Genomic DNA, 13,674 nt, shown 5'->3' on the forward strand with positions numbered 1-13,674 from the left:
GACATTCCCAGGTTTATAGAATTACTCTGGGATTATTGAAAACAGAAGCACTTGAGGCATTCATAATGCTATTTCTTGAACATAACTTAGGTTCAGTTATTCAGAAACATTTATCTGAGGAAGCATCTATAATTTTTGTTTACTGCCACTCAGTGCTAGAAAGAATTGTGCAACACTCAAGTGAGTGGCATTATTCCCCTCCCTCGACCATGCAAGCAAGATTAAAGGTACCTCTGGCTCCCCTCAGTCTTCTCACCTGCAGGGCGCCTGGCGTGGCAGTGTGCTGCCTTCCATCTTCTTTCTGGGGAGAATTAGTCGTGTTTGTGTGTGCTGCTCAGCTCAGCCTGGTGCGGTTGTGTGGGTGAGGAGCTTGGTTGCTAGGTGACCCTTCCAGGCCTGCCTCCCACCTCCCTCGGCCTTGTTCTAAACTGACAGATAACCAGTGTGTTTTGGAAGAGGACAGCAGCAGGGCAGGAGAGAGTTTGTTCAGACTTTCTCCGTGCACTGACGTTTGAGCCTTCATTCAGCCTGGGCCGTTCTACAGAGCTGCCTTTGTGTGTTGCAAACCACTTCCTCCCAGGAACCGTGCTTTCAGAGGTTTGGAAATGTGACTGAACTCATCTTCAATTTAAAGCGTACTATTAAATTTTAATGTTGAAACGGATGTATTTTATGGCCTTTATTTGATTTCTCTTGATTTTTTCCCCCATATGAGACATGGCATCTTAAGGGAGACAGCATGGTGTTGGCCTCCTTTCCTAAGGATGGAAGTGAATTCTGAAAGCCCTTTATGTAGGCAGTGAAATATTCAGGGAACCGTTATTATAGCTATGCCTGTCCATGTAAAGCGAGCACGACTCATAAGCAGAAAAAAGTGCAGCCCGGGGGCAAGGTGAGCCCTAATGCTGCCTGTGCCTCGCCTCCCCACCATGAGGAACGGAAGTGCAAGCGCAGGTGGTTGAGTTAGCCTCCAAGCCCAGCCTGCACCCCCTCACATCCCTCTGCATCTGCAGGGGCACAGGCCGTGCTGCCATCCCTCGCTCAGTGCCACAGCTGATGCATCAGGAACAGGGGGTGCTGTCTGCCCCTTGCTCGGTGCCAGGGATGATCTGTCAGGATCCCTCGTGCTCATCTGGTCCTCCTGTCTTCATCACCAGCCTCCTGCTGGTAACGGGCTTGTTATTACCTTGGTAAGGGTAATAACATACCCATACCAACATATGTAATAACATACCCATACCAAGGTGTTGTGGGGCGGTGCTCAGTCCTCCGAGGGAATCGGCCCTTAGCCGCTTCATATTCAACAGGACCGGGAAATGGGTTCTTGTTCCATGTCCTGGATCCCAGGAAGCCATGGTCCTGGACCCTGTAATGCCCAGGGTCTTCGTGAGAAACGCTGGTGCCACTGGAGCACAGCCCAGCCCCCTCCAGTTTCTCCGCTTTGTAACTGCACTTGTGTTTAGCAGGTCTTCCAGGACTTAGACACTGCTTGGTGTGAGCCAGGTTCTGTGTGGAAAGAGGAGAGGTCTGAGCTGGCAACCAACCAGCCCAGAATCATCTTTTATGCTTCCAGATTCTGTGGCCAAAAACTTACCCGTGGACATTGAGGGTGATGCATTTCTGCTCCAAGACGTGTGTGGACTCAGCTGGAGGGATGGAAAGGATGTGGAGCCTCTTCACTCCTGGCCTGGGCTTGGACCTGCTGTGGAGCCTCTCAGTGGCACCAGGGCCCCCTTGTGTCACAGCAGTCTTGGGTGGTTGCACTGCCCCAGGATGTCCCAGGCTTCATGATGTCCAGGCTCCCATGGCATGGCGGCCTCAGGCGGGTGGCACTGCTCTGACGGACGTCCCAGGCTTCCTGATGGTAGGGCCTCCTTGTGCCATGGAGGCCTCATGATGGTGGCACTGCCCCAGGGTTTCCCAGGCTCCAAGACCAGTGTTCCGTCCAGCGAAGGGAAGTTGTACTGTAAGGTCTAGTCTCGGAAGGTGCCTCGGGTCCTATCCTTCAGAGTGGTCCTACACTCACCAGAAATCAAGCCAGGAGGTCCTGCCAGAATTTGCAGCTGCGTTTCAGGTCGTTCCACAAGACCTCTTTTATTTTGGGTTAGTCAGGTATATAATTCTTTTTCTCTTTGGTTTTTTTGAGACAGGCAAAAAAAAAAAAACCTTTTTGTTGCCCAGGCAGTGGTGTGAGCACAGCTTATTACAGCCTCAACCTCCCAGGCTCAAGCGGTCCTCCTGCCTCAGTCTCCTGAGTAGCCAGGACCCACAGGCACATGTCCCCCATGTCCCCATGCCTGACTTATTTATGTATTTTTTTTAGAGATGGATTTTTGCAATGTTGTCCAGGCTGGACTCGAACTCCTGGACTTAAGCACTCCAGCTGCCTCAGACTCCCAAAGTACTGAGATCACAGGCATGAGCCACCGTGCCTGGCCAAGTGTGTTTCTAATTTCAAAATTAAGAGGACCCAGAGCCAGTTAATTACGTGTCTATTGGAACATGCTCCTTATAGTACATTAGGAAAAATCATCCAGAACTTGGAAAAGGGGCTGGACAGACACAGCCTTCGAGGTTGTCTGATGAACCCCTGGGGTCTTTAACCATCTGGAGGGATGTACCATGTCAGACTCACTGTTGTCGACGGGCTGAAGCCCAGGTTTCATGAGGTTATGTGTCGGCTTGTAGTCCTTTCTCTGGCAGAGATGCGAGTGACTTCTGCTCACTGAGAGGCTCATGTCAGGGACTTCATGGCCTGAGGGACGGCAGCCTGTTTGAGCTGATCGAGCAATCTCGCGCTACCCTTATTTTCTGAAACGCCTATGAGTGACTTCTCACATGGTCTTTGAAGCGGCTTCATTCCCGCCCTCCTTGGTAATGATCGAATGCTTTTTTTTTGACCCCTCTTCCCCTTTCTTTGGGGTGTTCCAGTCTCAGTTCTCATGTGTTCTGCTTCTACGGGAATTTCTGAAGCTGCTGAGTGTAGAAAGCACTGAGGAGGCTGTGCTCCCACCCCTGTGAGCCTTCCAGGCATCATCCTCTCCCCTTGGCGAGGCGGCGTCCATGGCACACCGAGGAGGCTGTGCTCCTGTCCCCCGTGAGCTTTCCAGGAGTCCTCGTCTCCCCTCCAGGGGGATGGGAGGAACTTTTCAAACCCTTCTTAAACTTGTTTTCATGTCTTTGTTTTAACAGATTTCTTTGCATCTTCTCCCTTATCCAGAAGTGAGGGTGATCGCTGAGTTATTCACGGGAGTCAAGAAACCACACGCAGCCCAAAGTGACGTTTGTTTCCCTGGAATGATTTGTGTGTGTTCACCTTAAAATGCAACTCAGTAAAACAGGTGTGTTTTGAGGAATAACTTTAAATTACCCAGGTAAAAATGTGACCGTTAAATGTCATCGTCTGTGTGGGTGTCCACAGTCCCCTTCTGTGATTGCGTGTGAGTTTGTGACTTGTGGTTATTTTTGAAGAAAGAAAATCTGTTGCTGAGGACTTCAGAGGGTGTGCTGGGATTGTGTAGGGTGGACATCGGGGGCTTCAGTGTGTGGCTTCCTTGAAGAGGTTCAAATTAAGGCTGAGAGTCCCTACTCCAAAATGCTCCGAAACATGAAACATTCCGAGCTTCCCCATGACACTCGAAGGAAATGCTCTTCGGAGCACTTTGAATTTCACTCTGGGGATGCTCAACTGGAAAATGAAACATTGCTGCAAGACCCTTCTGGCCCCAGGAGGCTTGGATAAGGACATGGAGGGGGCCTGTGCCGGGTGTCCCTGGAGTGTGAGGCAGCCTGGGCTCGCTGGACTGGTTTTTGTAGGAGCCACAGAAAGGAAAGAGGGTCAAAGTGGCCACGTCTGGCTCCTGAGAAGTCTGGACCAGAAGGAGGTGGGCACAGAGGGCAGCAGTTGAGTCCTCAGCGTCCGGGTCTCCTGTCTCTGGTGGAGTTGAGAGCCTCCTCTAGTTTTGGCCTCTCCCCTGTCAGCAGCCACTGAGGCCTGAAGGGAGAGGAGGGGGCTGAGGAGAGGAGGAAGGTTAGGCCTGCTTCTGGAGAGGGCCAACATCGGCCTGTGCTAGCCTCGTTTGTTACTCCCGCGTCCACGGTGCACGGCCGTGCTTCATGGTGTAGCGGTTCCCGGAATGTGCAGCGCTCTTGTCTGCAGTAACAGCTTTGTCTCCGACCCTTGGAGGCAAGTTACCTTTTTCCCCAGTGAAAAGAGGTAGAAAATCTTATAGAAATGCATTTGCTCTAATGTCTATTTTCTGATAAGACATGGTCGCTTAGGCTAAATCTTTGGGAGGTCAAGGCAGGAGGATCACTTGAGGCCAAGGGGTTGAAGACCAGCCTGGACAACATAGCAAGACCCCATCTGTATAACAGAAAAATTGAGTGTGGTGGTGCGTGCCTGTGGTCCCTGCTACTCTGGAGGCTGAGGTGTAACTTAAGGTTACAGTGAGCTGCGATTGCTCCACCATACTCCAATCTTGGTGACAGAGCCAAGACCCTGTCTCAGAAAGAAAAGTTAAAAAAAAAATCCAGAAATGTCATTTTCTTTTTAAATCATCCAAAAAGAAAAATCGTTTTTTTCTAAGAATGTAAAGGGAAATTGATACGATTCTTTCCTCGCATTGTTTCTCCTTTTCAAATATTTACAGTAGTCCGTCCACATCGTCTCTCATCTCATTACAAAGCAGCAGGTGTCTTTGAGGTTAGGGGTGTTTCTCTGCGTCGCACCTTGGAGAACAGCCAGCATGAAACCTCTTACCACAATCGTGCGCATCGTTTGTAGTCCCAATTAAAATCTTCTCCAGAGATGCCTGTGCTGCTTTTTATAGCAGAACTTTGGTTGTCCTGAAATGTGCATTCAGCTAATGGTTTTAAGTTCATATCTGAGATGATGTTGTATAATTCATGAAGCATATGGGATCAGTAATGATTGAAGATAATTCTGGCTGATGTCATTTAGAGGATATTTTTCACTTCAAGTTAAAGCTTCCTTCGCGATAGTCATTTTGGGATTCATTTAACTATGTGCTTTATTTCATAGCTCAAATTTTCATTAGTCATTTCATAACATAGGATTTTGAAAGCAGATTGGGCAAAATATTTCTAACAAAATGTTTGCTTATGGCGTCCTAAGGAACAGCACTCAGAATTGCTGATAACTGTGGTACATTTTAAGGCTGATGATAGAAGTCACTTGAACGGGAAGGGGTGCTTTGTGAGGCGGATGGGGTTTGAACCCCGACCCTCCTGATACACCAGTCCTGACCCTGGCCTTCTCTCCTCTCCACTGGGAGATGAGAAGGTGCCAGCGTCCACCTCATAGGCCGTCCTGAGAACCTGGGACTAAGGACTTGTGTTCCTCTTGCAGGTGGCGCAGATGTGGGGGCTTGACGATATACACACTGGGCTTACAGATCCCCAGGCTGGCAACCCAGAGAAATCACGAGGGCTCGGCCACGACCCTGGAGGGAGAACGGGTACTGGCTCAGGTATGCGAAATATGAGTTCTCATTTCCATACAGTGTCACCTACGACAGCGTCAGGTGAAAGCCAGTGGTTTGGCATTCCTGGGATAGACAGTCCTGGAATTACAAGGGAAGCTTTTTACTCCTCCCCTCTGAACACATGAGGTCCATGGTCCCCTCACATTTAACACTGGGAATCCGAATCAGTGACTCCTTGTCCACCTGAGGACCACCCAAGAGGATCCACACACCTGCTACAACAGTGGCTCCGCACCTGGTCAGCAGGGGAGCAAAGCAAATCCCACCTTTATGACTAAACTGGATTACCCCGACACTGGCAGCCTGCAGTGACGTCTCCGGTCTTGGCCCCCGCTCCCCGTGGGGACAGGAGGTGGCTTCAGGAGGCTGGTGATGAATGCCTGAATGAAGCCGACTTGTGACTGCAGTTCTGTCTGAGGGCCTCCCTGGGTGTTAGATGTCAGTAAATGACACCTATGTGTGGATCTCATGTGCTGAGAGAAACAGTGGGGGAAATCAAAGCTTGTGGAGTCTGCAGGTTCTGGACTTGGGGGTGTGTGCACCTGTGTACTTGGTGAGTGGTGTGATGTCTGGAATGAGTGTGCACGTGTGTCACGTTTGTGCGTGTGTGGTGAGTGTATTTAGCAGGTGTGGGTGGAGTGAGCATGTTCATGTGTGTCGTATGTATTTGAGGGTGTGTGTGGAGTGTGTACACGCATCATATTTGGTGAGTGTATTTGAGGGTGTGTATGGAGTGCATATATGCGTTTGCGTGTATAGTATTGGGTGAAGGGGTGGCGTGTGTGGAGTAAGCATGCACACGTGTATGCTGTGTGTGGGGTTTCTAAGTGGTCCTCCCCTGAGCCTGCTCCTGGGCCCTGCTGTCCTGGCAGCTTTACAGTTTGGTGCGTCTTTGATTCCGGAAGATTCTGGAACCAAATTCTGAAGCTGTGATCACAAACTTGCAGCCCTGGAGGATGCTGGCCCATGGAGCTGGCACGAGGGTCTCTGTGCTGGCCTCTCCCTGGGCTCTGTCCACAGAAGAGCATGTCCGATGATTGAGCTGTGCGGGTCTGTGGCTCCCCAGCCTCCAGTCAGCCCTCGGTTCTGCCCCGCCTCTGTTTTTCTTGCTGAGGGGCTCCGGGAAGTGGTGCCTGGGATGGCGTTTTCACCCTGGGGTTGCTTCACCAGCTGCCCAGGTGCTGGCTGTCTGAGGCCTGCTGCCATCCTGGGTGGACGGGGCTGTCGCGGGGGCATTCCTGAGCACCTGCGGGAAGGCAGGGTTAGGAGTGCCAGAGGTGAGTGGCTTCCTCCCACACTTGATTTTCTGGAAAGTTCTGGGTCTCCTATTTTTCCCTAAGGGAAGTTAGAAACTGAGTTTGTCTTTAGGGGAACGTCTTCGCAGCGTCTGTTGTTTGAATGTTCTCCAGGTGTGGAATACTCGGGGTCGTATGTGTTTGGGAACATCCGTGTCCTGAGCGAATTCAGTAGGGAATGGAGAGAGGCCTCCTGTCAGCTTGGCCTCTGTTTTCTGCTTGTTGAGAGTTGACAGCTGCTGGTATCCCAGGGAGAGTAAAGCACTGGGCGGTGTGGGATGGGAACGTTCCCTCTGACAAGGTCAGTGGGAAAGCATCTAAACAAACGTCGCTGTTCTCCAGGCTTCTCCAGGCTTCTCGGGGTCGAGCTTGTTTTGTGGTGTTCAGGGAAAGCTACCCTTGTTCCTGTTCCTCACCATTTGAAAGGTGTCCAGGGCTCGTTCCTCTGGAGAGGTGATGTGCGTGAGTGGGGGTCAAGTCGCAGGCTCCGAGGTTATTTGGAATCTGTCAACTGATTTCCTGAACACACAGGTGCTTGGTAAAGATATTCCTGATTAGGTAAAACATTTCAACAGGACGTGATAGCTGGTGGTTTAAAGACTATCACAATTTTCCTGTTACTTTTTAAATGCCTGTTGAATCGGGGGATTCACATACTTTTCTTTTCCTGTCTGCATACTTGATATTTTGTTTTTTGTTTTTTATATGGGTGTGCAGTTAACAGGATTTAGAAGCAGTCTCAGCCCTGGGGAGACTTCAGGGCCACCTCAGTCAGTGCTGAAGGGAGGCAGGGATTTGGGGGCTACCTCCTCCATAGGACGTACACCAAGGGCCAGAGGTCAGCAATCTCAGTGAGGTCACAAAGACGGGCACACCCAGCACCCTGGCTCATGTGCCTCTCCTTCACGTTTGTCTCTGCTGAAACTGCTCTCCTGGGTCATCATGGGTGATCTCTAGGCGTGTGCTTGCTTCTTGCAGAAGTGGTGTCTGGCTGTGGTCAGTGTGGGCGCTCAGGACTTCCATGTTTTTGGCTCAGATTAATATTGGGCAGTGGTGTATGTTTGTTTTGGAGTGGTAGATCGGGTGGATTTTGGCTTTACCAACTCATTTAATACCTGTTCTCCTAGGTATAATACCTGTTCGTAAGCCGCATGTTTTCCTAGGTGCTGGGGCCCTATCATAAGCCGCGTGTTCTCCTAGGCGCTGGGACTCTATCATAAGCTGTGTGTTCTCCTAGGCGCTGGTACCCTATCATAAACTGTATGTGAGTGATCTCGGAGGTGCTCCTTATGAGGATCCGATGCCTGACCTGAGGTGGAACAGTTGCAATTCAAAACCAGCCCCCTGAAAAATTGTCTTCCATGAAACCCATCCCTGGTGCCAGAAAGGCTGGGGGACAGCTGGCCTAACGCGGGCTAAGATGTCAGTAGATTTTTGGACTCGGGCCTCAGTTGAAGAGGATTAGATTTTGAAAGGTGGGGATTGAAGGCTTCTAAAGGGCAGGTTTTCATCTCCAGTGGGGCCTGGGCACAACTGGGTAGAACTGACCCAGAAGCTGACAACTAGTCAGGCTGGCTCACTGCCTGCGTCCTGTGTGTGCAGCCTTGCTGTTTATTCAATTGTCTGGTGGTGGTGTGGATTCCATCCACAGCCTTAGAGTAGTGGAACCCATTACTTCAAGGCTGACCTTATTTAACTTTATGAAAAAGACATGAAAATCATTTAGTATAAATCTTCCAGATACCTGTATCCTTTCTTTTCCCAGAGGCTTTTAAGTATTGCAACTTAAAAATCTTCAAAAATAACTTTAAAGGAAAAGCTCTAAGTACATTTTTGATGAGCACCCTTGACAGCTTTAATATGTGAAGTAAATTCCCTTGACTTTTGTATTCCTAGAAACTCGTTCATGTTTGCAGAAGACTTTGCATTTTGTCAACAGTGGCCACTGTTCGGTGACCATCATACCTGCCGTGTCTCATTTAGAAAGTGGGATGTGGATGTATTAATTTTTCAGACACAAAAACACATGGGCTTTCTGTTTTTGGTTTTGATTTTTTTTGGGTTTTTTTCCCCCCAGCTGAATTCAAGAAAGGGAAACAAGCAGACTGAAAGCGTCTAAGTGGCTGGGTGGGGGATCCTACTATGGTGTTGGATTGTGTTCTGCCAGACATCGCTCCTCGAAAAGCTGACCCTGAAAGGGCTGGCATTGCCCTCACCCTGGGACATTTGTCTGTCTCACCAGAAAATGAAGAATCTGCCAGAGTACTGTGAGTCAAATTCAGTCAGAACTCGATTAACTAAAAGGCTTTGTCTCAAAGGCCAAAACATGAGGACACATTTTTAATTTTTAAGGAGCACTTCATCGTCAGTTCTGATGTGTACTGCATTAGGAAACCTCTGAACTTCCACGTTCAGTCGCAGAGCTCTGAGGGAAAGTGGTTGTGACCTTCCCACTGTTTTTGTCACTAGCTTTATTCATTTCCTTAAAACCCTTTTTTGTATGAGTTGTATTACAGTTTGAAAAAAAAATTCACTTAGGTAGAACTAGAAGCGTTTCCACAGTGTTAATACTCATGACCCGTTCTGGGTCTCGGTATATGTGTACTGTATAAATGTGCATGTTTGTATGTGGTGTACCCATACTACGTGTATTTCCACTGTGCATGTATTTACAGTGTATAAGTATGTACACTACATATGTGTCCTACAGACGTGCATGCTGTAGGCATGCGTGTACATGTGTATATGTGTGTATCTCTGGGCACTATGGTTATATGCACACTACTTGGACACCTATCTGTTCTGCATGTGTAAATACATGCATGTATTTAATGCCATATGCATACCTGTGTATGTACACCATGTGAGTATGTGCACATTATTTCTGCAGATGTATATATACATATGTGCATACAAGCATGCATGTACACTATGCACACTGAATAAACTTTTGGATATGTACACACTAATACATGCTGCATATGTATGTACACTATTGCTTATGTGTATACGCTTTCTATGTTAGTGTACTGATGTACATTGTATACATGTGCATATGTGTACACTGCGCATTTGTATGCATGCTGTCGTGCACTTACGTGCATTGGATAAGAATGTATGCTATATGCATGTGTATACATATAGCAAATAGCATACCTGTGTACATATGGATGTGCATGTGCATGCCATATGCATGTACATACAGGTTATAGTATACCTGTGTACACTGTATGCATATAGATGTGTGTACATGCTATGCAAGTGCATACATGTTAGCGTACCAGATGTGTGTATGCTCTATGCTTGTACACATGTAGTGAACTTGTTTGTACACTATATATATTTGGATATGTGTACACTCTGCATGTACACTACATGGATCTGGATGTGTGTGCACTCTGTACACATGTAGTGCTCTTATGTACACTATACATATTCGGATGTGTGTACGTTCTATGCAGGTACACGTGTTACAGTGTACCATATACGTACAATATGTGGATGTAAATGTGTGTGTGCTCTATGGCACCAGGAATAGGGCTCCCTGAGGGATCCAAGAACGCACTATCTCGCCGACACCAGAGAGTGTAGGAAGAAAACAGTTGTTTGTTGCAACCTAGTTGAAATTTGGCAGGTTACTATACCCTTTGCAATGATTTAGGAACAGTCACTTCATTGACGTGTGTGTTCCTGAAATCATAAACAGCTCTGTGAGGTGTGTCTCATCCCCAGACGAGAGAGGGAACCGAAACAACAATGACTCGGTCACTTAAGTGAGGTAGAAATAACAGCAGCTGTCTAGCTTTCCATATTATAACTTTGTCAGGAGCTCAATGAGAAATCGCCATTCATCAGGAAATGTGTCCGCTTTCTACTGTTCTTTATCCGTGGCATATTTACTGCCTCGTGTTATTCCTCACGATGTAGCAAAATCCCTCCTAGAGTTGTGAATATAAACAGTTTATGACAAATGTAGTATATTCTTTGTTAACATTGAAAACGATATGTAAGTTCATCTTCAGATTCTGTTTGGAAGGATGAGAAAGAAGATGGTTAGGACAAAAGAATAGGGAGCTTTCAAGTAAACAGGGAAAATAAGGACTTTGTGCAAAATATTTCCAAATTTGGAATTTGAGAATACTAAATCTCACATCTAAGATCGTAGGTAGCTTTTTTTGGGTTTTTAAAATTAGTATTTGGTTTTCCATGCCTTTGGGAATTTCAGTCCTGATGGAGGATTGCAAGAATAATGTGATTTTTCAGAACAGAAGGACAGTCTGTCTCTTTTGTAAATTCCAGTTTCTACCATAGAGAAATAGAAATTGCTGCCAACTTTCTGTAAGGTTCTTCAGTTGTTTCCTCTTCTGTGGTTAAAAAACCATCTCTGGGTTTAGTCTTAGCCAAGTTCCTCTTATTAGGTTGCCTTACATTTCACACAGCTGTTGAGAGTCTTCATCATTCGTAGTTAACTTGTGAAAAGCAAAACCTTGTATTAGTTAGATCTGAGCACCTTGAAGGCAGGGCTTTGTTTTATATTTTTAATAAGCAGCAGGGTGATGGCAGGACTGGGGCCCTTCATCCCATCATGCATTCCTTTGAGCTTTCAGAGTTCTCACTGTGTGCTGAGTGTCGTGTTGGCTGTTTAGGGTTTAAATAGGAATACGAGGCTCTGCGACTTGGGACACTCTTACCACCTTCATAGAGAGCTTGGTAACAGCTTAGCATGACAGCTTTCACACCTGTTGTGTATACTTTATTACGGCCGCACAGAAAGGGTGTTGATTTAAACCTCATAATTTCTCGTGTTTATTTTTGCCTTTATTCCTAGTTACAGTCCCGATACTTTTTCTTCCTTTAAAATCTTGCTGATCGCTGGTGAATTAGTGATAAACTATATTTATGTGTTCTCTAAATCTAGCGATTTAACTGGAGGTCATTATTCTTGTACCATGTGTCAGTGCTATGTCAGGATGGCTCAGTTTTACGTTGTCAAAGGATTAACTACAGCAGGATGCAGCCTTACTGGAACTTGCCCGTTTATGAAATATAGGCACTTTATTTTTTACTATACTCGAGGTGTGCTCAAATGTAAACAGTTTGAGCTGTGTTAGAAGGATATACAAGATTGTAATGAAGAAAACAACAATTTGATCAAGTACCAGCTAACGAACTTTATGTTTGAAGTATATGGAACATGGACCTTAGCAATCAGTTTTCATCTTGATATTTTTTTTATTAGAATCTTGGTCTGTCACCCAGGCTGGAAGGGTGGAGCACAGTAGTATGATGTCCGTTCACTGTAACCTCTACCTCCCAGGTTCAAGCTATTCTTATGCCTCAGCCTCCCTAGTAGCTGGGGTTACAGGGTATGTGCCACCATGTCAGAATAATTTATTTTTAGTAGAGATGGAGTTTTGCCATATTGGCCAAGCTGGTCTCCAACTCCTGACCTCAAGTGATCCACCCACCTCAGCTTCTCAAAGTGCTGGGATTACAGGTCTGAGCCTCCATCCCTGGCCTGATCTTCTGTTCTAATATTGGTTACTCAGTCTCAATGATGGTGCCTGGTTGTATTAAATTGGGGTAGAAAGCACAATTGAAATGAATTTGGTTGTGTATGTACCTGCTGACTTAGCATTCATGGCAGCACTGTGAGGTGGGCATTGTTCCTGAAGGAAGGCCGCATGGGCAAGTCGGGGCTTAGATATGGGACTGGTGCACAGTCACTGCTGTCCCATGGCTGAGATCAGGCCTGTCTGACACCTGTACCCGGAATTCTTCTTAACACACGAACGAGGAACTGTCAAGAGTCGGTGCTCGAGTGTGATGTGGCCTGTGGTGTTTGCCTCGCAGCCTTGCTTTGGCTTGGGGTAACAGGGCAACAGCTCCCTCCCTCGTGTGGCTGCCTGGGAGTCCCAGGAGAACCCACTGATACCGTTTATAAATGCCGGACATTGAACGTTCTCCTTGGTACCAACACATGTGGACTCGGACAGTGCAGTTAGGTTCTCGGCCAGCAAACCTGTACAGGAGTGTGTGAACTCTGCATTTGCTTCTCCCGGACAAAGGTGTATTCCTGGTCACTACTGGATGTGCACCTCAGGAGCAGCACAGAGACGGGCACCCGGGTACAGGAAGAGCATCTGCAAGAGGGGTTGGGGAACGTGACAGACACACGTGCGAGTTCAGCTGTTACCGTGGGGAGTGGGGGGTGGGTAAGACCAGATTTTCTCATTGTTGCCCCTTTCTGAAAAGGACCCTGAATTGACTTCTCTGTGGCTCCTCGTGCCTCCTTGTCAGGTTGGAGGAGACTGCGCCCCTGGTCAGGCCCTGCTTGCGGCGAGACTGAAGCTACTGTTGCTTGCTCTGCCCTCCCTGGGACGTCCTCTGTGCTGTTCTCCTCTGGGAACAGTTCTGCCGAGCAAGCTTGGACTCTGCTCCCTTCTGCTCTTGGATTTCATGTCTGGAAGGCTTGTGTTCTTTCCTGGTTTTTGATGATGCTGAGCTATGTTTTTGCAAGGATCACACGTGCCCATAACAGGGAGAAGCCCCTTGGCAACTTTAACATCTTGACGCTCTCAAGCAGAGCTTGCTATCGAAGTTGACAGACTCCTGTGTTTTTGTTTTGGCAGAAACTGAATTTCAGTCCTAGGACAGCTTCAGCACACTTGATCCTAGCTCTTCTCTCTCACTGCTCCCCTCGTGTATGGCAGAAATCATATGCTCTGAAGTTTACCAGTCCCTTCATTTGAAAATCAGTTAATGTATGCGATCTTCATGAGAATTTTACTTTTTATAAAAGCAATCGGAAACACTGGGTTTTGCCAAACCAGTGTTTTATGTGTATATTAATTGCACTCACAATAAGCTTT

General features: G+C 47.4%; 1 long non-coding RNA gene across 1 annotated transcript; it reads left to right on the plus strand.

Moving 5' to 3' along the window:
* Positions 1-3,191: 3,191 nt before the first annotated feature.
* LOC114675716 (uncharacterized) lies at positions 3,192-8,604 on the plus strand. The gene is made up of 2 exons (XR_013405081.1): positions 3,192-3,341; positions 5,372-8,604. It is a non-coding gene; the product is annotated as an uncharacterized LOC114675716 (long non-coding RNA).
* Positions 8,605-13,674: the final 5,070 nt, after the last annotated feature.

The sequence above is a fragment of the Macaca mulatta genome, chromosome 15 (genome assembly GCF_049350105.2).
Source record: "Macaca mulatta isolate MMU2019108-1 chromosome 15, T2T-MMU8v2.0, whole genome shotgun sequence".
In the NCBI taxonomy this organism is placed as follows: Eukaryota; Metazoa; Chordata; class Mammalia; order Primates; family Cercopithecidae; genus Macaca; species Macaca mulatta.